Source organism: Eumetopias jubatus, unplaced genomic scaffold (assembly GCF_037043125.1).
Source record: "Eumetopias jubatus isolate StellerSeaLion01/CBP00866 unplaced genomic scaffold, mEumJub1_p1.0 scaffold_3, whole genome shotgun sequence".
In the NCBI taxonomy this organism is placed as follows: domain Eukaryota; kingdom Metazoa; phylum Chordata; class Mammalia; order Carnivora; family Otariidae; genus Eumetopias; species Eumetopias jubatus.
In genome coordinates, this window is record NW_028274809.1 from 112,062,804 (window position 1) to 112,085,087 (window position 22,284).

General features: G+C 36.1%; 1 long non-coding RNA gene across 1 annotated transcript; it reads right to left on the reverse strand.

Moving 5' to 3' along the window:
* Positions 1–4,031: 4,031 nt before the first annotated feature.
* On the reverse strand, positions 4,032–11,406 carry LOC114201134 (uncharacterized). The gene is made up of 3 exons (XR_015767882.1): positions 11,356–11,406; positions 4,419–4,451; positions 4,032–4,198 (listed from the first exon to the last, which is right to left on the reverse strand). It is a non-coding gene; the product is annotated as an uncharacterized LOC114201134 (long non-coding RNA).
* Between the last annotated feature and the right edge of the window lie 10,878 nt (positions 11,407–22,284).

Sequence of the window (22,284 nt, forward strand, 5' to 3'; positions counted from 1 at the left end):
AGCCCTTGTAGAACCTGTGGCCTGTGAGAAAAGCCAGAGCAGAGCAGAGCCCGGGCAATGAATGCTAGATTCCCAGGTCAGATATAAAGGAGAAAATAAGTGGCCACTCCAATCAGGAAGGAAACACATTGCATCCCTCCTTACCTGGGCAGTTGGTCCTTCTACTCCATACCCACACACCCTAAATCAAAGCTCACCAGGGGTCATCCTACCCCTCATGAGGCCCACAGACTGGATCTCAGTCCAGTGAAGGGATTGTTGCAACAGATGCAAACTGAAGAGACCCGTGCCACCTGCTTGGCTGATCAATGTTTCCAGCATCCACCACCACAGTGCTATGCTGGCATAACTTCTTTGATTTCAGCACCTGTGTGCAACTCTTCCCACAACCCTGCCATAATACTGCCAAAGAGTGATCATTCCACCATTCACCTCATCCCTGCAGAGACCCCTCTGGATCTCCAGTGAAATACATACTCTTCAGCCTGTGGTTGTCCCAAACTTTCAGGCCTTATCTTGGCCACTCTCTCCACCAGGCCCACTTTGGGTCACCTTGTCACTTACTATCTCCCTAAATACATGTTCTCACTTTTCTTTGGAACTTCACTGTCCTCTCTGCCTTAATTCTTGCTTATCCTCTTGTCTGTATGATGGTCTCTATTCCTTCTTATAGATCCACCCCAAGGTCTTTCCCAGGACTCCACACCCTCTGTCTCTGGCTGTGAGGTGTGGTTCACCTTCCATGTACTTTCTCACTCCATGGTGCTCATGTCTCCCCCATTGCATTGTCATTAACTGTTTGCCTGTTTCTTTCTCCCCTGAGACTAAAGAGCTCCTTAATGTCAATCCCTTTGCTATTCTTGGTGTCCTGATTATTAAGCAGAGTGACCTGCACAGATCAGTGATTATTCAAAATTCAAAGACAGAGGAAGGGAAGGAAGAAGAGAGGGAGACAGGGAGGAAATCTAGAAGGAAGGGAGCAGGGCAACACATCTTTTAAAAGGCCTGCCATTGGGGGACCTGGGTGGCTCAGTCAGTTAAGCGTCTGCTTTTGACTCATGTCATGATCCCAGGGTCCCGGGATCTATCAAGCCCTGTGTCAGGCTCCCTGCTCAGCATAAGGTCTGCTTCTCCCTCTCCCTCTGCCCCTCCTGTTTGTGCTCTCTCTTTCTCTCAAATAAATAAGTAAAAATTTTTAAAAGCTTATATATATATGTATATATATACATATATATAACTGTATGTTAATTACATTAGAATAAAATAAAATAATAAAATAAAATAAAACAGAATAAGGGAAGTTCAGACTACTGTCACTGATCAGATTAATGTAAGAAAACAGAACTTATAAATTCTGAGAGGGATAGGTACCAAAACCCCCACAAAGTCCCCTCATTCTCAGACATGGCTGAAGATGATACCAATCTCACTGCCCACTACAATAAAAATATCTGCAGAGTGCAGACACACCTGACAATGAGGAGAAAACAGCAAACACAAGCTGAGCTGTGGACACAAAGAGGTGAGCCTGACCCTCCTGAATCCCAAACAAACCACTTCCCAATACCCTGTTAACACTTAGTGCGGCCCTGATCTGCGCCTCCACAGAAATCACAATCATGTTTTGTTAGGGAATTTCTGGTCTTCTCATTGAGTTAAAATCACAAGTCTAAAGCCCACAGGTGTCTGTCTTGCCACTTAAAAAAAAAAAAAGCAGACCAATGAAAGTTCAGGAAAGCACCCTAAATGCATGGATGCAGAGCAGCTTCACTGAAGAATGCCACAAATACACTGAATCAGTTTCACAAATTTTATTAGTACAAAGCAGGTAGGCTCCGAGAACAACTCAGAACTCCACTGAATATGCAATATGGCATCACTAAAACTTTGTTCCCTATGAGGTAAAGGTCAGGAGTAAAATGAAATATGTGTTTACTAGATGAGTTGTGGGTAATATTTCTATAACTTTAGTGTAGGCATGGCTGTGCTAGACTGCTGACTTCATCATTTTTAGCAATTGGGGAAAAAAATGAAAAGTCACCCAAAACACTAGAGCAAGCCAGAAAGCATGAACGGAATTAATAGAAGAGCCAGTGCTGTTACTTCTAAGATTCTCCATGATTAATAGTCACCAAAACCAATGAAGCAGGCAGAAATGAATTAGGGATCTGAAGAGATGTCTGTGACTCATATAAAAGACATAGGATTCTCCTAGTCTATGAAGGGCAGATCATTTGCTTTAAGGAGGTAAGTCATTTGAAACCCAGGCCATTCATTAGGTGTGTGATCTTGAGCACACATTGTGACACAATATGTTAATCAACAACAACACAATAATCAGATGAACTTAACATTGTTGCCATGTAAAGAAAACAAGGTAGAAAAAGCAGGAATTCAGGGGTGATAGACTGGGAGCCTATGTAAAGCTAGCCTCCCATAAAAACAACAAATGCATTATCAAAAATGATCCGAATAAACTTTTTCAGAACCTCAGAAATAAACCAATGCTTGCAACAATCTGAAGAGAATTTATTCAAGAAAAACGATGAACCTCAGTAAAAACAGAGGGGGTTATGGATTGTAACTTGCCACACCCTCATCCTCCTCTCCCAAGCTCAGTGGTAACCCAAAACCCAGGAGCTTCATAATTATAATTGTTGTGAAAAACAGCAGCCTCAGAACTATTAGAAAGAGTAAAATTGGATTTTGAGTGCCTCAGAAAGTCCTATTCTCAGAGCATTGTCACTATTTGGTATATCCTACAGCTCTGTGGAAAAAACCTCATTCCTAAAGCATTTATCAAAACACTAATGACAATTGTTTAATGTCACAACCGCTTGAGGCTGTGATACCAGTTAGAACAAATGAAACCCTAGCCAAAACATTAAAAATAAGATCTAAGAAACAAGATACCAGGAGGCAAGCAAGGTATATTTTGAAGAGCTATGATATATTCTTGAGGTTCCAGTAAGGCTGTAAAGATGCCCAAGTAAGACCTGAGAAGACCTTAATCTTTCAGTATTGCTAAGGTAAAGTAGAGTTGTAAACTATCTTAATGTTTCATATATGACACAACAGTCACAGAGGGCACCTTAGCAGAAGCTGGAAGATTTTTGGTCAAGGAATTTAATGAAATTTCTGTCCAATTGTTACCTGACAACCAAGCTAACCGAGCAGAGACTTCACTGGCTGCACACTACAAGGAATCCAGACTCTATAGAATTAGTCCAGGAAAGTCACTGAACAAAAAAGCAGCATGACAGAAATAAAACAATAAAAATATCAGCAACAACAAACCATTGGGGGAAGTGAGGTATGGCTTCCAGAATTGCTGCATAATAGTATCTAAAAGATTCAAATTTGAGCAAAAATATATGACACATACAAAGACAGAAACATATGGCCCTTTAAAGGAAAGATAAAAACAGTCAATAGAAGTTTTCCATGGGAGAACAGAGATTGTTGAGCTTTCTAGAAAAATACTTTAAAACAGCTATTACAATTATGCTCAAAGAATTCAAGAAAACCATATATAAAGAATAGAAGTAAAATATGACATCAGTGACTGATTAAATAGACTATTAATGAAAAGATAAATATTACTTTTAAAAATAGAAATTCTGGAGTTGAAAGCACATGACTGAAATGAAATAATTACTAGAGGGGCACAACAGCAGATTTGAGTTACAGAAGAAAGAATAGGTGAATTTGAAGATGAGTCACATGAAATTATATAATATGAAAATCAGGGGAAAAAAGGGTAATGAGAAATGAACAAACCTCAGAGACCTTTGGAATACCATTAAGTATTTTATGCACAGTAAGAATCCCAGAAGGGGGGGAATGCAGAAAGAATATTTGAGGAAATAATTACTAGAATCTTTTAAATTTGATTACAAACATTGATCTGTATGTCCAAGAACCTCAGTGAACTTCAATTAGAATAAACTCACGCACATCTATACCTTAACACATCATAGTAAAACCATCAAGAAAAATGTTTTTAAAAGATTTATTTATTTGTTCTTGGGGGGAGGGAAGACTGAGTGGAGGTAGGGACAGAGAGAGAGAATCTTCAAGAAGACTCCCCAGAGTGCAGAACACGATGATGCAGGCCTTAATCCCATGACCCATGAGATCGTGACCTGAGCTGAAACCAGGAGTCTGATGTCCAACCAAGTAAGCCACCCAGGTGCCCCTGTCAAGAAAATTTTGGAAAAGAAAAAAAAATCATCATGTAAAAGATTTCCTCATAAGACTAACAGCTGTCTTATCATAAAAAAATGGAATCTACAAGAAAATGGAATGACATATACAAACTGCTAAAAAGAAAGACTGTCAACCTGTATTTCAAAAACAGAAAAGAAATTTAGATGTCCCAGATAGACAAAAATAGAATTTGTCACTAGCACACTTACCTTACAAACAAATACTATAGAAATTCATTCAGGCTGAAATGAAAAGACATTAGACAATAACTCAAATGTTCACAAAAGAAGTAAGAGCACCAATAAAGACAGTTACATGGGTAAATATAAAGACATTATAAATGTATTTTTTGTAACTCTTTAATCTAGTATAAAAGACAACAACATGAGGCAATTATTAAAATGTTATATGGATTGATTTAGGCTCTATAAAGATGTAATTTGTATAACAATAATAGCACAAGAGAGTAGGGAGAAAATAAGACCAGAATTGAAATGGAAACAAGACAAAGATGTCACCAGAAAAGAAAATTATACACCAATATCTCTTATAAATATAAATGCAGATATCCTCAAGAAAATAGTAGCAAAGTAAGTCCAGCAATATATAAAAAAGATTATATATCAAAACCAAGTGCAATTTCATCAAAGGAAACCATCAATAAAGCAAAAAGGCAACATATTGAATGGGAATAGATATTCACAAATGATATATCCAATAAGGAACTAATGTGCAAAATATATAAAGAACTTACACAACTCAACACACAAAATAATAATAAATAATAATAATAATAATCTGATTAAAAATGGGCAGAAGACCTGAATAGACATTTTTCCAAAGAAGACATACAGTCAATAGACACATGAAGAGATGCACAATATCACTAACATTAGGAAATGCAAATCAAAACCACACTGAAATATCATCTTACATCCGTCAAAATGGCTGGAATCAAAAGGACAAGTAATTTGAACAAATGTAGGCAAGGATGTGGTGAAAAGAAAGCCTTTATGCACTGTTGGGGGAAATGTAAATTGATACAACCACTGTGGAAAGTAGTATGGAGGCTCCTAAAAAAAATAAATAAATAAGCATGGATCCAGTAATCCAATACTGGGCATTGACACCATCCAAAAAAAACAAAAACAAAAACAAAAACAAAAACCCACTAATTCAAAAATATATATGCACCCCTATGTTTATTGCAGCATTATTTACAATGACCAAGATGTAGAAGCAACCCAAGTGTTCTCTGATAGATGAATGGATAAATAAATATTACTCAACCACACACACACAAAAAAGGATAAGATCTTGCCATTTGTGACAACATGGATGGACCTAGAGAGTATTATGTTAACTGAAATAAGTCAGACAAAAAAAGACAAATATCATGTGATTTCACTTAAATGTGAAATCTAAAAAAATAAATGAATAAACAAACAAAAAGCAGAAACAGACCCATAAGTAAAAAGAAAAACTGATGGTTGCCAGAGAATGGGGGTGGGAGATAAACAAAATGGATGCAAGGAAGTGGAAGATACAGGCTTCCAGTTATGAAATAAATAAGTCACAAGGATAAAAGGAACATAGTCAATGGTATTATAATAGTGTTCTATGGTCTCAGATGGTGAGCATAGCATAATGTATAGACCTTTTGAATCACTTTGTTGTACACATGAAACTGATGTAACATTGGATGTAACTATATTAACTATAGTTCAATAATTTAAAAGTGTAATTTATCCAAGAAATGCAAATTAGTATAACATCTGAGAATTAATTAATGTAAAAAATGATATTAATAGAATAAAGGACATAATCCGTATGTTTATCACAATAGAAACATGAAAACATTTGATGAAATATAAAACCCTTTTGAGATTCAACAACAAAATTCAACAAACTAGAAAGGAACTTCTTCAATCTAAAAAAGGACTAGAAAAACCTAGAGTTAAGAATGAAACAAAGCAATGGTGTACCCTCTCATCATTTCTATTCAACATTATACTGGAGGTCTAGCCAGAATAGTTGGATAAGAAAGAAAAATAATAAAATACATCAAATTTAGAACAAAAAAGTAAAACTGTCTGTATTTATAGATTACATGGTCTTATCAATAGAAAATATTATGGAATACACACACACACACACACACACACACACACACAATTGAAGCTAATAAAGAAGTTCAGAGTGTTTCTAATTTTCTCTCCCAGGTCTGCCCATTAAACACCCGTGTTGCATACTTGGAAGTTTGTTTCTCTTTAGTTCTTTTCAAAGCCTGCTCCTCTATCAGTACAATGTCTTGGACTACTTATGGGCATACTCTTACTTCAGTCTCTCTTTGTGTGATCCATGAGCCACTGCATTAATGCAATCTACTCTCATAGCCTCAAAGACCTATCTTACGCCAAGAATGCCCACATTGCTCCATCATGACCTAATATTTTGGGAAACCTTGCTTTCATATTTCAGTATCCCACAAGCACCTCACATCTCACATATCTAAAATCAAACTCATGTCTTCCCCTCTCAAATTGCTCTAAGATTATCCACGTTGGTGAATGACACTTCCATCCAAAGCCACCCAAGCTGAAACCCTGGGAAAGTCAGCCAAGTTTCTTTCTTCATTTCATTCTGCAAAAGCATCCCTAGACTGTAAACTTGTGGAGAGCAAGGGCATGTCTTATTCACTGCTGCTTGCTCAGCACCTGATATGATGCCCAATACTCTGTAAACATTTTGAATGCATGAATTTGACTATGCCCCTTGCCTATTGTTGCGCGGATTCAATGTTCTTAGCAAAGGGTTCTGACTCTGATATGTGCAAGCATTCCATAGGGGCACACTAATGTCTATTCATGTGCCTAGAGCCCAAGGTCAAAATCAAGGGCTTTGAAATCACACAATCATTATCATGCTTCCTTTAAAATTGAGAAGAAGTGACAAAACATTTTTGAGAAACAATAACAAACCTGGAGGTATCACAATTCCTGGTTTGAAAACATATTACAAAGCTGCAATAATTAAAACAATAAGGTATTGGCATAAAGACAGACATATAGACCAATGCAGCAGAATGGAAAACCTGAAAAAAAGGGGGGGGGGAATCCACACATATACAATTAACTGATCTTCAAAAATATTGCTAAGAATACACAACAGAGAAAAGATGGGCTCATCAACAGAGTTGGGAAAACTGAATATCCACATACAAAAGTTTGAAATTGGACCTCTTTGCTACACCATACACAAAAATCAACACAACACCCAAAAAACAAATAATTAAGTCAAAAAAATGGGCAGAAGACATGAACAGACACTTCTCCAAAGAAGACATACAAATGGCTAACAGACACATGAAAAAATGTTCATCATCATTAGCCATCAGGGAAATTCAAATCAAAACCACATTGAGCTACCACCTTACACCAGTTAGAATGGCAAAAATTGACAAGGCAAGAAACAACAAATGTTGGAGGTTGTGGAGAAAGGGGAACCCTCTTACACTATTGGTGGGAATGCAAGTTGGTACAACCACTTTGGAAAACAGTGTGGAGGTGCTTCAAAAAATTAAAAAATAGAGCTAGCTTATGACCCAGCAATTGCACTTCTGGATATTTACCCCAAAGACACAGATGTAGTGAAAAGAAGGGCCATATGCACCCCAGTGTTCATAGCAGCAATGTCCGCAATAACCAAACTGTGGAAAGAGCCGAGATGCCCTTCAACAGATGAATGGATAAAGAAGATGTGGTCCATATATACAATGGAATATTACTCAGCCATCAGAAAGGATGAATACCCAACTTTTGCATCAACATGGATGGGACTGGAGAAGATTAAGCTAAGTGAAATAAGTCAAGCAGAGAAAGTCAATTATCATATGGTTTCACTTATTTGTGGAACATAAGGAATAGCATGGAGGACATTAGGAGAAGGAAGGAAAAAATGAAGGGGGGGAATAGGAGGGAGAGGGGAACCATGAGAAACTATGGACTTCGAGAAACAAACTGAGGGTTTTAGAGGGGAGGGGGGTGGGGAGATGGGTTAGCCTGGTGATGGGTATTAGGAGGGTATGTATTGCATGGAGCACTGGGTGTTATATGCAAACAATGAATCATGGAACACCACATCAAAAACTAATGATGTATTGTATGGTGACTAACATAACATAATAAAATAAAATTAAAAGAAAATCAACACAGATGAAGACTTCAACATAAGACATAGGAGTCAGGGGCCTGGGTGGCTCAGTCAGTTAAGCATCTGCCTTTGGCTTAGGTCATGATCTCCAGGTCCTGGGTTTGAGCCCAATGTTGGTCTCCCTTCTCAGCAGGGAGTCTGATTCTCCCTCTCCCTCTGTCTCTCCCCCTGCTTGTGTTCTCTCTGTCTCTGTCTCTGTCTCTCTCTCTCAAATGAATAAATAAAATCTTTTAAAAAAATCTTTAAAAAAAGAATGAAAACATAGGGAAAAAGCTTCATGACATTGGTCTCAGCAATGACTTCATGGATATTATACCAAAAGCACAAGCAACTAAAATTAAAAAAAAAAAAAAAACTAATAAGGTTCTGCACAGTGAAGGAAAAAATCAACAGTGTGAAAATGCAACCTATGGTCTAGGGGAAAATATTTGCAAACTATATATCTGATAAGCAGTTAATTTCCAAAATATATACAGAACTCCTACAGATCAATAGCAAAACAACAAAAACAATAACTAATAACCTGATTGGAAAAAGGAGCTACAGACTTGAATAGACATTTCTCCAAAGAAGATGCAAAAATAGCCAACAAGTATATAAAAAGATGCTCAGTGTTACTAATAATCAAGGAAATGCAAATCAAAACTAAATGAGACATCACTTCACACCAGCTAGGATGGTTATTAGTTAAAAAAAAAAAAGTGTTGGCAAGGATGTGGAGAGATTGAAATCCTGTCTACTACTGGCAGTAATATAAAATGGTGCAGCAACTATGGAAAACAGTATGGCAATTACCCCAAAATTAAAAATATAACTACCAGGCGTCCTGGGTGGCTCAGATGGTTAAGCATCTACCTTTGACTCAGGTCATGGTCTCCAGGTCCCGGGATCAAGCCCCATGTCAGGCTCCCAGCTCAGTGGGCCATCTGCTTCTCCCTCTCCCTCTGCCTCTCCCCGTGCTTGTGCTCTCTCAGTCTCTGAATGTCTCTCTCAAATGAATAAAGTCTTAAAATATATAATATATATATAAAACTACCAAACCAAACAACAAATAAATATATATGTGATATATATCATATGAGTATGATATATGATATATATCATATGAATATCATATGAAAATGTTGCAGCATCTCACCTAAAATAATTGAAATCATGATCTCAAAGAAATATTAGCATTCTTATGTCCATTTTCAGCACTATTTACAAAAACCAAGTTGTGGAAACAACCTAAATATTTATCAACAGATGAATGGATAAAGAGAATGTATCATATACAGATAATATTACTTAACCTTTAAAAAGAAGAAAATCCTGCAATATACAACATGGATGGAATTTGATGACATTATGTTAAGTAAAATAAGCCAGTTACTGAAGAACAAATACTGCATGATTTTATTTATAGGAAGTATCTAAAATAGTCAAACTCATAAACAAAGAGTAGAATAGTGGTTTCCAGGGACTGGGGGAAGGGGGAAATGGGGAAGTGCCAGTCAATGGGTATGAAGATTCAGTTATTCAAGATGAATAAGTTCTAGAGATATGCTGTACAACATTGTGCCTATAGTTAGCAATACTGTATTGTAAACTTAAAAATCTGCTGAGAGTATATCTCATGTTAAATGTTTTTACCACAATTAAAAAAAAAGATTTATAACAAAGCAAGAATGTTTCCTCTCACTGTCCTTATTCAACATCATACTGGAAGTTCTAGCCCATGAAATAAAATAAAAAGAAATGGAACTATGCAGACCACAATGGGAAAAAAATGAAATTATCTTTACTCAGATTATACTATTATCTATGGACAAGACAACAAAGAATCTACAAAAGCCATTATGGATTAAAAAGCAAATATGGTGAGAGTTCCAGTTCCTATGAAATAGGAAGACCCTGAACTCACCTCTTCCACAGAACACACAAAACTATGCCTTTTAATAGAACAACAAAATATGACAACATATACATAAAACCTGAAGATGTAAGCACAAAAAGAAGAGAAGGGGGAAAAGAAAACGAAAAAAGTTTCTTCTGCTTATTTTTGTAGAATGTGTTTGAACTTAAATGACCATCAAATTAATATAGACTGCTATTTACTTAGGATGATATATATGAACCTCATGATAACCACAAACCTAAAAGCTATGACAGATACACAAAAAATAAAGAGAAAGAGAGCCAAACATAACACTATAAAAACTCATTAATCACAAAGAAAGAGAGCAAGAGAAGGAAAAAAAGGAATAAAGAAGAGCTACAAAAATAACCAGAAAACAAATTTTTAAAAATGATAATGAGTACATACTTATCAATAATTACTTAAAATGTAAATGACCTAAATGCTACAATCAAAAGACCTAGTGTTTGCCCAAGTGTCTATTGATTGAAAAATGGATAAAGAAGTATATATATATATATATATATATATACACACACACACACACATCAAAATATTATGCAGCCATGAAAAGGAATGAAATCTTGCCATTTGCAATGTCATCAATAGCGCTAGAGAATATAATGCTAAGCAAAATAAGTCAGTCAGAGAAAGACAAATACCATATGATTTCACTCACATGTGAAATTTAAGAAACAAAACAAATGATCAAAGGAAAACAAAAAGAGAGGCAAACCAAGAAACAGACTCTTACCTATAGACAACAAAGTGATGGCTACCAGAGGGGAGGAGGCTGGGGAAATGGGTGAAATAGGTGAAGGGGATTAAGGAGTACACCTATCATGATGAGTACCAGGTGACGTATAGAATTGTTGAATCACCATATGGTACATATGAAACTAATATATCACTGTATATTAACTAACTGTAATTAAAATAAAAAACAAAACAACAACAACAAAAAACATAGTGTTTAGATAAAAAGCAAAACACACTGGTCTTGCTTGAGATAAAAAAAAAAAAACAAGACCCACCTTTATGCTTCCTCCAAGAGATTCACCTCTGTCTGAAGGACACATACAGACTGAAAGGGAAGGGATGAAAAAGCATTCACCATGCGAATGGGAGTGAATAAGAAAGCCAGAGTAATATACTATAAGAAAAGCAAATATGGCAAGGTTACAGGACAGAAAGTCAATAAACAAAAGTCAATTTCTTTCCTAATACCAGCAATGAACAATTGGAATTTGAAATTAAAGAGTACAATTTTTTATAGCACCAAAAAATGAAATACTTAGGTATAAATCTAACAAAATATATACATGTTGTATAGACAGAAAACTACAAAATGCTGATGAAAGAAATCAAAGAAAATTTTAAAATATTGTTAGAATGTCATAGGGGAAGGGAAAAAAAAAGAAGGAAGCAAACCATAAGAGATTCTTAACTATAGAGAACAAACTGAGGGTTGTTGGAGGGGAGATGCGTGGGAAGTGGGCTAAGTGGGTGATTGCCATTAAGAAGGGCACTTGTGTTGAGCACTAGGTGTTATATGTAAGTAATGAATCACTAAATTCTATTCCTGAAACCAATATTACACTATATGTTAACCAACTAGAATTTAAATAAAATTTTGAAAAAAAAATATTGTTAGGATGTCAATTATTTCCAATCTGATCTATAAATTCAATACTTCTCAATAAACATTCCAAGAAGTTATTTCACATATTGGAATGTGTGTGTGTGTGTGTGTGTGTGTGTGTGTGTGTGTGTGTATACCCAAATAGACTTTAAAATGTATGTGGAAAAGCAAAGGACTTATAACAGTCAACAAATTATTATAAAAAAATAAACTTTGAAGACTTACTAGCCTATTTCAAGACTTTCTTTAGTAAGCTTTAGCAATGTAGTATTAGTAAAAACTTTAGTAATATAGACAATGTAGTATTAGTAAAAGAAGTAGCCCATATATTAATGGAGTAGAATAGAGAGCCCAGAAATCCCACAAAAGTATAGTCAGTGGATTGACGACAATGGCACAAAGTCAGTTAGACGGAAAAAAGATAGTCTTTCAACAAATGTTGGTAGAACAATTGGAGGTCCATATTTTTTTTTAAGGCACCTAGACACTGACCTTACACTTTATATAAAAATTAACTCAAAATGGATCATAGATCTAAATATAAAATGCAGATTTACAAGAATTTTAGAAGAAAACATAGGAGAACATCTAGGTGACCCTGAGTTTGGTAGTTTTCAGATATAACATGAAAATTAATACCCAAAAATGAAAAACAAAAATTGATAATCTGGACTAACTAAATACTTCTGCATTGAGAAAGACAGGGTTAAGAAAATGAAAAGACAAGTCATGGATAAAGATAATTGTAAAGCTCACATAAAGAACTTGTATCCAAAATATTACTTAAAAATATTTTGGTTCTGGTTCAAGATGGTAATGTTAAAAGATCCTGAACTCATCTCCTTCCATGGACCAAACATACACCTCTGTATGAACATTTTTCTCTGTAAGAAAAAAAAAATTGTCAAGAGTTACCCCCTCACATCAAGAAAATGAGAGGGGGGAGAAAAGAAATAAAATGAGAGGGAAACCACATGGACGTATATAGAAAAGGCTAAGAAAAATCTCACCATAAATATCACCCCCAGTGCTGAGACCCACAATTGAGAGAGAACTCAAAGACTTGAGCTTCTCCCTGAAGAACAAAGGGCTTGTTCTCCACATTGGGAACCCAAACAATTAAGACTAGCACCTAAGAGATAAGTCCCCCTAAGCATCTGTCCTTGAAGACCAACAGGGCTTGCACCATGAGGCCCACAGGCCTGTAGCAAACTCAGGAACAAATCTTAAAATGTCTGCATGCAGACTTACTGATCCTAAGTCCCAAGGCAGAAGAAATCCTTTGAAAAGTGCCAAGGATTTATATGAAAAAGACTCATTTGCTAATTTTAAAGCATTGGTATGAGGCGTAGGGACCATCAGGACTTTTTTTCTTTCTTTTTTAATTTTTATTCTTTTTCTCCCCCCCCTCCTTTGGTGGTGCCATATTTGCACCTCTTCTGCTTCACTCCAAATGGTAGGCACCATTTTCATGCTTTCTATCTGCCATGCTCCAGAGTGCCAGTACCCCCTGGAGGACAGCTAATATATTCATTCAATGCCTGGTTTTTATATCTGGTAACCTGGTTTTTGTTGCTGCCATCCAGAGGACACCCCTGTCTACCTGGTGGCCAGGAATGCTGTGTTGCTGGGTCCCATGAGACTGTAACAGTATTAACAGTTCTTGGCAGACTACCACCCCCAGGACACTACACAGGCAGCAGATGCCAAAACACTCCCAGTGTTTCTGACAAAGAGTCCTATTTCCTTGTCCAGGAGCTTTGGCCTGAAGGGCAAGCATCTGGCTTGACACAAGTAAGGGCCTAAGAAGGTGATTTCAGGTAATGGAGACCAGTAGATGCAATCTTTGTGCTATCCATCTGCCTTGCTCCAGCTCATTTGTATCTTCCAAAAAGGAGCCTATACCCTTGCCTCATGCACTGATTTTTGTAGCAACTTTGGAAGGGACACCTGTACATCACCTGGCTCTTGTGGCTGGTCAGATTTATGTTCATGGGCCCCACAGGACTATAACAAATGAAGAAAGAGTTCCTAAATAGCTATCACCCCCAGGGCAAAGCAAGAGGCAACAAACCCAAAAGCTCAAGAGTCTTATTAACCTATCATCGTAACTGCAGCCTGAGTGACAGGTTTTTAATTAAACACATATCTCAGGGCTGGCCTTCTGTGAGACTTCAGAGCATGGGTACTATCTTTGCACTATCCCTCTGTCATGCTCTGGAGCACCAGCATCTCTCAGATGAAGGCATTTATACATGTTTAGTATCCCAGTTTTTACATCTGGTGTTTTATTTTTTGATCACCTGGCTCTGGTGGCCAAGGGGGCTTGTGTTCTTGAGTTCCCTGGGATTACAACAATCAGATAGATGGTTCTTGGAAGGCTACCACCCCCAGAGCACTGCAGAGACAGCAGACTGAAACACACCACAGCCTTTCTGTGAAAGAGGCCTACTTGCTAATCCTGGAGCTTTGGCCTCAGGGTCAGGCTTCAGGTCTGGCACACATCTACAGCTTACAAAATGCCATCTTTGTACTTTCCCTCTGCCTCATGATAGCTCATTAGCATCTCTCAGAAGGAGCACATACACTCTTCTGGAGCCCTGATTTTTACAACAGCCACCCAGAGACACCCCCAGATTGCCATAGGACTGAACATGTTTGTATTCTTTAAAAGCTGCTGCTTGAAGATCTGGTTTCTAATCAGCCTGAATCTATGTGCAGACTCAGATCCTCCCTTTTGAAACCCTGACTGGTCTTAGCACGCTTTCAATTATTAGGAGCTATTAAAAATAAAATGGGTTGCTTGGACAACCACAAAGGTCTGAGAGATAATCAACAGCTAAGGCAGTGTTGAACAATAAGATTCATCCCCTATACAAGGCCAGCCCTTTATGACTAAGAGAGGTAGCTATTTCATCTAATGCATAGAAATCAATACAGAGTCAAGTAATATAAGGAAACATCTGAATATATTCAGAATGAAAGAATAAGATAAAACCTCAGAAAAAAAGAAAAACCTTAATGAAAGAGAGATAAGTAATTTCCCTGATAAAAAGTTAAAAGTAATAGTTGTAAAGATGCTCACCAAGTTCAGGAGAAGAATGAATAAACACAGTAAGAACTTCACTGAAAAGATAAAAATATAGGAAAGTACCAAAAAAAGTCAAAGTGTTGAATAAGGTAACTGAACTGAAAAATACACCGGAGGGGTTCAATAACAGGCTAGATGAAACAGAAAAAAAGGATCAGTTAACACAAGGACATGGAAAAGAAATTCACCCTACCGGAGTAGCAAAAGTAAATGAAAACAAATTGAAAATAGTTGAAATGACTTATGGGATAACATCAAATAGACCAAAATTCACCTCATAGGGGTCCCAGAGAGAAAAGAGAGAAAGGAGCAGAAAACTTATTTAAAGAAATAGTGGCTGAAAACTTCCCTAACCTTGGAAAGGAAACAGACATTCAGATCCAGGAAGCCCATAGATTCCAAATAAGATGAACTCAAAGAGACCCACACCAACACACATTATAAATCAAGTGAAAAAAGTTAAAGACAAGGAGAGAATCTTAAAGCAGCAAGACAAAAACAACTAGTTGCATACAAGAGAACCCCCATAAGACTATGATTTTAGATTTTTTTTTAGCAGGAACTACGCAGTCCAGAAGAGAATAGTATAATATATTCCAAGTGCTGGAAGAAAAACAAACAAACAAAATACTTCTAACCAAGAATAGTCTCTCTAGCAAAGTTATCCTTCAGATATGAAGGAGAGATAAAGAGCTTTTCCAGACAAGCAAGAGTTAAAGGAGTTAATAATCACTAAACTAGCCTTTCAAGAAGTGTTAAAGAGACTTCTTTAAACCGAAAATAAGGGCGCTAATTAGTAACAAGAAAATATATGAAATTATAAATCTCCCTAGTAAAGGTAAATATATGGTAAAGGTAGTGGATTAACCACTTTTTAAGCTAATATGAAGGTTAAGACAAATGTAGTAAAAAATAATTGTAACAACAATATTTTTTTAAAGATTTTATTTATTTGACACAGAGAGAGTGACAGTGAGAGAGGGAACACAAACAGGGGGAGTGGAAGAGGGAGAAGCAGACCTCCTGTGTAACAGGGAGTCCGATACAGGGCTCGATCCCAGGACCCTGGGATCATGACCTGAGCTGAAGGCAGACACTTAACGATTGAGCCACCCAGGCGCCCCTGTAACAACAATAATTATTTAGGGGACACAAGATGAATGATGTAAAATGCAACATCAAAAACATTAAGACATGGCTGGGGAGAGTAAAAATGTAGAGCTTTAGAATATGTTCAAACTTAAGTTGTTTTCAACTTAAAATAGATAGTTATAAATATAAATTCTTATATGTAAGCTTCATGGCAACCACAAAGTAAAAATCTATAGTACATACGCAAAAGATAATAAGAATGTAATCTAAGCATCATACCAAAGAAAGTCACCTAACCGTGAGGGAAGAGACCAAGGGAAGAAAGGGACAGAGGAAGTACAAAACAGAAAACAAGTAACGAAATGGCAATAAGTATACACCTATCAATGTTTACTTTACATTTAAATGGACTAAATTCTCCAATCAAAAATATATAGTGGCTGAATGTATAAAAATACCAGACCCATCTATATGCTGCCTCCAAGAGACTTAGTTCAGACATAAGGACACACAGAGACTGAAAGTGAAGGGATGGGAAAAGATGTCCCATGCAAATGGAAACTGAAAGAAAGCATACCCATATTAGTCAAAATAGACTTTAACACAAAAAATGTAATAAAAGACAAAAACAGGCATTACATAATGATAAAGGAGTCAATCCAACAACAGGATATAACATTTCAAATAACTATGCACCCAAATGGGAGCACCTAAACATATAAAGCAAATGTTAAGAGACAGAAAGGGAGAAATTAATGGCAATAAAATACTAGTATGGGATTTTGGGTAGACAAATGAGCAAAGAGGGTCAAAAGATATAAAATTCCAGTTATGAAATAAATAAGCCACGGGGATGTAACATATAGCATGGTGACTATATTTAATAATACTGCACTGCATATTAGAAAGTTGTTAAGACTTTTTAATTTTAGTCATTCTGACTGGTGTGAGGTGATATCTCATTGTGGTTTTGATTTGTATTTCCCTGATGCTGAATGATGGTGAGCATTTTTTCACGTGTCTGTTGGCCATTTGGATGTCTTTGCAGAAATGTCTGTTCATGTCTTCTGCCCATTTCTTGATTGGATTATTTGTTCTTTGGGTGTTGAGTTTGATAAGTTCTTTCTAGATTTTGGATACTAGCCTTTAATCTGATAAGACATTTGCAAATACCTTCTCCCATTCTGTTGGTTGTCTTTTGGTTCTGTCGACTGTTTTTTTTGTTGTTGTTGTTGTTTTTATTGGCTGTGCAAAAGCTTTTTATCTTGATGAAGTCCCAAGAATTCATTTGTGCCTTTGTTTCCCTTGCCTTTGGAGACATGTCTAGTAAGAAGTTGCTGCAACCAAGGTCAGAGAGATTGCTGCTTATGTTCTCCTCTAGGATTTTGATTCATTCCTGTCTCACATTTAGGTCTTTCATCAATTTTGAGGAAACAACAGATGTTGGTGAGGATGCGGAGAAAGGGGAACCCTCTTACACTGTTGGTGGGAATGTAAGCTGGTGCAGCCACTCTGGAAAACAATATAGAGGTTCCTCAAAAAGTTGAAAATAGAGTTACCCTATGACCCAACAATTGCGCTACTCAGTATTTACCCCAAAGATACAAATGTAATGATCCAAAAGGGCCCTGGCACCCCAATGTTTATAGCAGCAATGTCCACAATAACCAAACTTTGGAAAGAGCCCAGATGTCCACTGACAGGTGAATGGATAAAGAAGATGTGGTATATATATACAATGGAATATTATGTAGCCATCAAAAAAAGAAATCTTGCCATTTGCAATGATGTAAATGGAACTAGAGGGTATTATGTTAAGCAAAATCAGAGAAAGACAATTATCATATAATTATCATATGATAATCATAGATAATTATCATATGATAATCAAAGACAATTATCATATGATCTCACTCATGTGGAATTCAAGAAACAAAACAGGATCATAGGAGAAGAGAGCAAAAGATAAAACAAGACGAAATCAGAGAGGGAAACAAACCATAAGAGACTTTTAATCATAGGAAACAAACTGAGGGTTGTTGGAAGGGAGGGCAGTGGAAGGATAGGGTAACTGGGTGATGGATGTTAAGGAGGGCACATGATATAATGAGCACTGGGTATTATATAAGACTGATGAATCACTGAACTCTACCCTTGAAACTAATAATATGTGTTAATTAATTGAATTTAAATAAAAAGATAAAGGTATTAACAAAGATAAAAAGAATAAAAAATAATGAAAAAATAATAATAATAAAATAAATTTTAACATAAATATATAACACCATAAATATACCAGGAAAAAAAAGTTAAGAGAGTAAATTTTAAAAGTTTTCATCACAAGAAAAAAAATTATATAACTATGTACTGTGACAGATGTTAACTAGACTTACTGTGGTGATTATTTCGTAATATATAAAAATGTTGGATAATTATGTTGCACATCTGAAACTAATAAAATGTTGTATGTCATACTTAAAAAAATCCTAAAACTCAACAATGACAAACTGAACAACCAGATTAATAATTTACAGCATATCTAAACAGATACCTTACCAAAGAGGATGTTACACATGGCAAATAATCATATTAAGAGATGTTAAACATCATTTGCCATGTATATACCACTACACACATATTAGAATGGCTAAAATCTTAAAACCTGACAACACCAGTTGCTGGTGAGGTTGTAATGCAATACAAACTCTCTCTTGCTGGTGGGAATGCAAAACTGTACACCCACTTCAAAAGATAGGTTTATAGTTTCTTGCAAAGCTAAGCATAGTGTTATGCTATCCAGCACTACTGGTTATACACCCAACAGATTTAAAAACATATGTCCCCACAAAAAGTCTTGCATGCAAATATTACAGCAACTTTATTATTGCTAGAAACTTGAAGAAATAGAGATGCCCTTCAACAGGTAAATAAATAAGCAAAATGGAATACTATTCAGTAATAAAAAGGAATTAGCTGTCAAATTGAGCAAAGGTGTGAACAAACCTTAAATATATATTTTTAAGTGAAAGAAGCTAGTCTAAAAAAGCTGTATGATTTTAATGATATGACATTCTAGAAAACACAAAACTATACAGACAGTAAACAGGTCAGTGATTGCCAGAGCTCAGAGGATGGAGATAAATATGTAAATAGGAGAAATTTCCAGGCACTGAAAGTATTCTGTATGACATTTTAATGAAAAGTATTCTATATGACTGCAGCTGTTGAAATCCATAAAACTTTAAAGCAGAAAGAATGAACTTGAATGTATGCAAATTAAAGAAAAAAATAAGCATTTTGGGGGGCATCTGCATGCTCAGTCTGTTGAGTGTTTGACTCTTGATTTCAGCTCAGGTCATGATCTCAGAGCTGTAAGATCAAGCCCCGCTTGGGGTTCTGTACTCAGTGTGGAGTCTACTTGAGATTCTCCCTCTTCTTCTGCCCACCCCCTCATAAATAAATAAATAAAAATAACATCTTTAAAAAAAACATATTTTGGAAATCTAGGGTTTCCAGGAGGGAATGCCAACTGTAACAAAGGACTCTAACTTTATTTCATATATTTAAAAATCCTTACTGTGGAGGGTGATATAAAATACTGACTTGAGTGTCAATGGAATATGTAAGATCATAAACAAAAGAAACTGTACATAGCACCTGGTCTAATATGAAAAATTGTTTCCAGTGAAGATGGAGCTTAACAATTCTGAAACTGCTATGTATGTATAGTAAAATTAAACAGTTAAGTAAATTAATGGCTGATGATTAGAGCCAGGTTTCTCACTATTAGAGTGGGAACTTTAAGATATAATCAACAGAGAGGAATAGAATCATGTATCTAGTAATGGATTAGGATTAGAAAATTGATATGAAGTTGTGTTTAGCTTAGCATAGATACTGATGAGCACACTCAGAAATATGTATAGATATGTATAAATGCATGGGGTAGTATACATGTACATATTTCTTTGCTCTATCAGCTGAAAGAGACTAAAACTGACAACCCTCAAGAGCAACAAACACCCTTAATGTCCAAACGTCCTAATATCATTCTCCAATAAAAGAAACCAAGTTCCTTGTGGAAATGGCTGATTATAGGACTGGAACGGGAACCTGGAGCATCTTGTAGTGCCAGAAAGTGAGGAAGTGTGCACACACACAATATGGGAATACATCCAGGGGACAAAGGAACCAAATTAAAGTGTCCAATGACTAAAGCTGGAACAATGTGAAGAAAAAAATAAATAAAATATTACTGGGTTATAATGCAAAGTATAAAATACATATCCATGAACCCCTTCTTAGTCAACTCAAGCTGCCATAACAAAATACTGTAAACTAGGTGGCTTGAACAACAGAAGCTTATTTCTTACAGTTCTGGTGCTGGGAAGTTGAAGGTCAGCCTGCCAGCAGTCAGGTTCTGGTAAGATCTCTCCCTTGTTTGCAAATGGACACCTTCTTGCTATGTTCTTACATGGCAGAAAGAGAAATCTTTCTGGGTGTTCTCTCTTATAAGAACACCAATGTTATTATGTTAGCCCAACCTTCATGACCCACCTAAACTTAATTACCTCCCAAAGACCCCATCTCTAAATACTACCACATTAGATATTAGGGCTTCAACATCTGAATAGGAGGTACAATTCAGTCCAACAGAATGAAATAAATAAGAGACAATAAAAAAATCTCCCATACAACAGAATTCCGAACAACTTATGAAGATACTCTTCCCCTAGGATGTTGAATATATACCCCATTTTTAAGTGTGAGCTACATATAGTAAATTATTTCCAAAAGGTATAGTGCAGAAAGGGGGAACATTGTGGAGAAATCTAACAAACACTACCTCAATAAAGTGATCAAGGTTAACATCCACAGTGATAAGTCACATGATAACATGTATCTTTGATATGATGTGATGAAAATGGAATTCCCTCTGTGATTTTCCTTCCCCAAACTTGCAACAGCAGTCTAACCACACACACACACACACACACACACACACACACACACACACACACACACCAGACAACTCCCAGTTTAGGGACATTATACAAAATATCTGACCAGTACTTCTTAAAACAGTCAAGGTCATCAAACACTATGAGAAGTCTAAGAACCTGTCACAGTGAAGAGGAGCCTAAGCAGACAACTAAATATAATGTGCTATCCTGAAAGGGATTTTGAAACAAAAAAAGACATTTGGTAAAAACTAAGATCTAAATAAAGAATGCATGTTAATTAATAATTATATATTGATATTGATTCATTAACTGTGACAAATATACCACATTAATGCAAGATAATAATAATAATAGAAATTAGATATGGCATATATGGAATCTTTCTGTACTCCCTTCTCAAATTTTCTATGAAACTATATTCTAAAATTTAACAATATATAAAAGTAAAAATAAAAGAAAACATAAAATCTAGGTCTGAAGTTAAGCACAAAAGAAAAAAACTGGATTTTGAAATGTGTATAATCACTTAATTTTCTGGTGTATGATCACCTAATCATTCTCTATGACCCTTTCAATAAAGACATCCATATACATATATATTTTTTAATTAATTAGGCATCAAACATGGAAAGGGGTCTATATGGTAGGCAAAGGAAAAGCAGTATCTGTGGAAGAAATAAAATTAAGGAGTTAGGATGAGGGAGGTAAAGCTAAAGGGCTAAATTGGGGTCATGCTAAGTGTTTGCACTTAATCCCATAGGATATGGGGCATTGCTAGGGGATATTTGTAGGGATATTGTGTTTGACTCCCCCAGATCCATTTTTTACCACCCCCTATTGTGTAGTAATAACTAAGTCTGAGGAAGTGACTGTAAGCTCCATTAATGGGTCCTGATTACTCTACAGCAGTCATGTCGACTGAGGCTCACCTTGCCATTTAGATACAGGGATGAAAACACCTACCCAAATTTGACTCAGTGAAAGGAAAGAAAGGTTTGTCAGTGGCTTCAGGATAGGAATCCCCTTATTATCAAGGTAGAATTTTTTGGACGGATCAGAAAGTTAGGGACCTGCTTCAGCCATCTAAAACCACAAAAGGAAGAATCCCAACTGAGAAAAGCTGAATGAAAGAAGTTACCATGATCAAGTTGTACATAATTTTGAAACTATTACT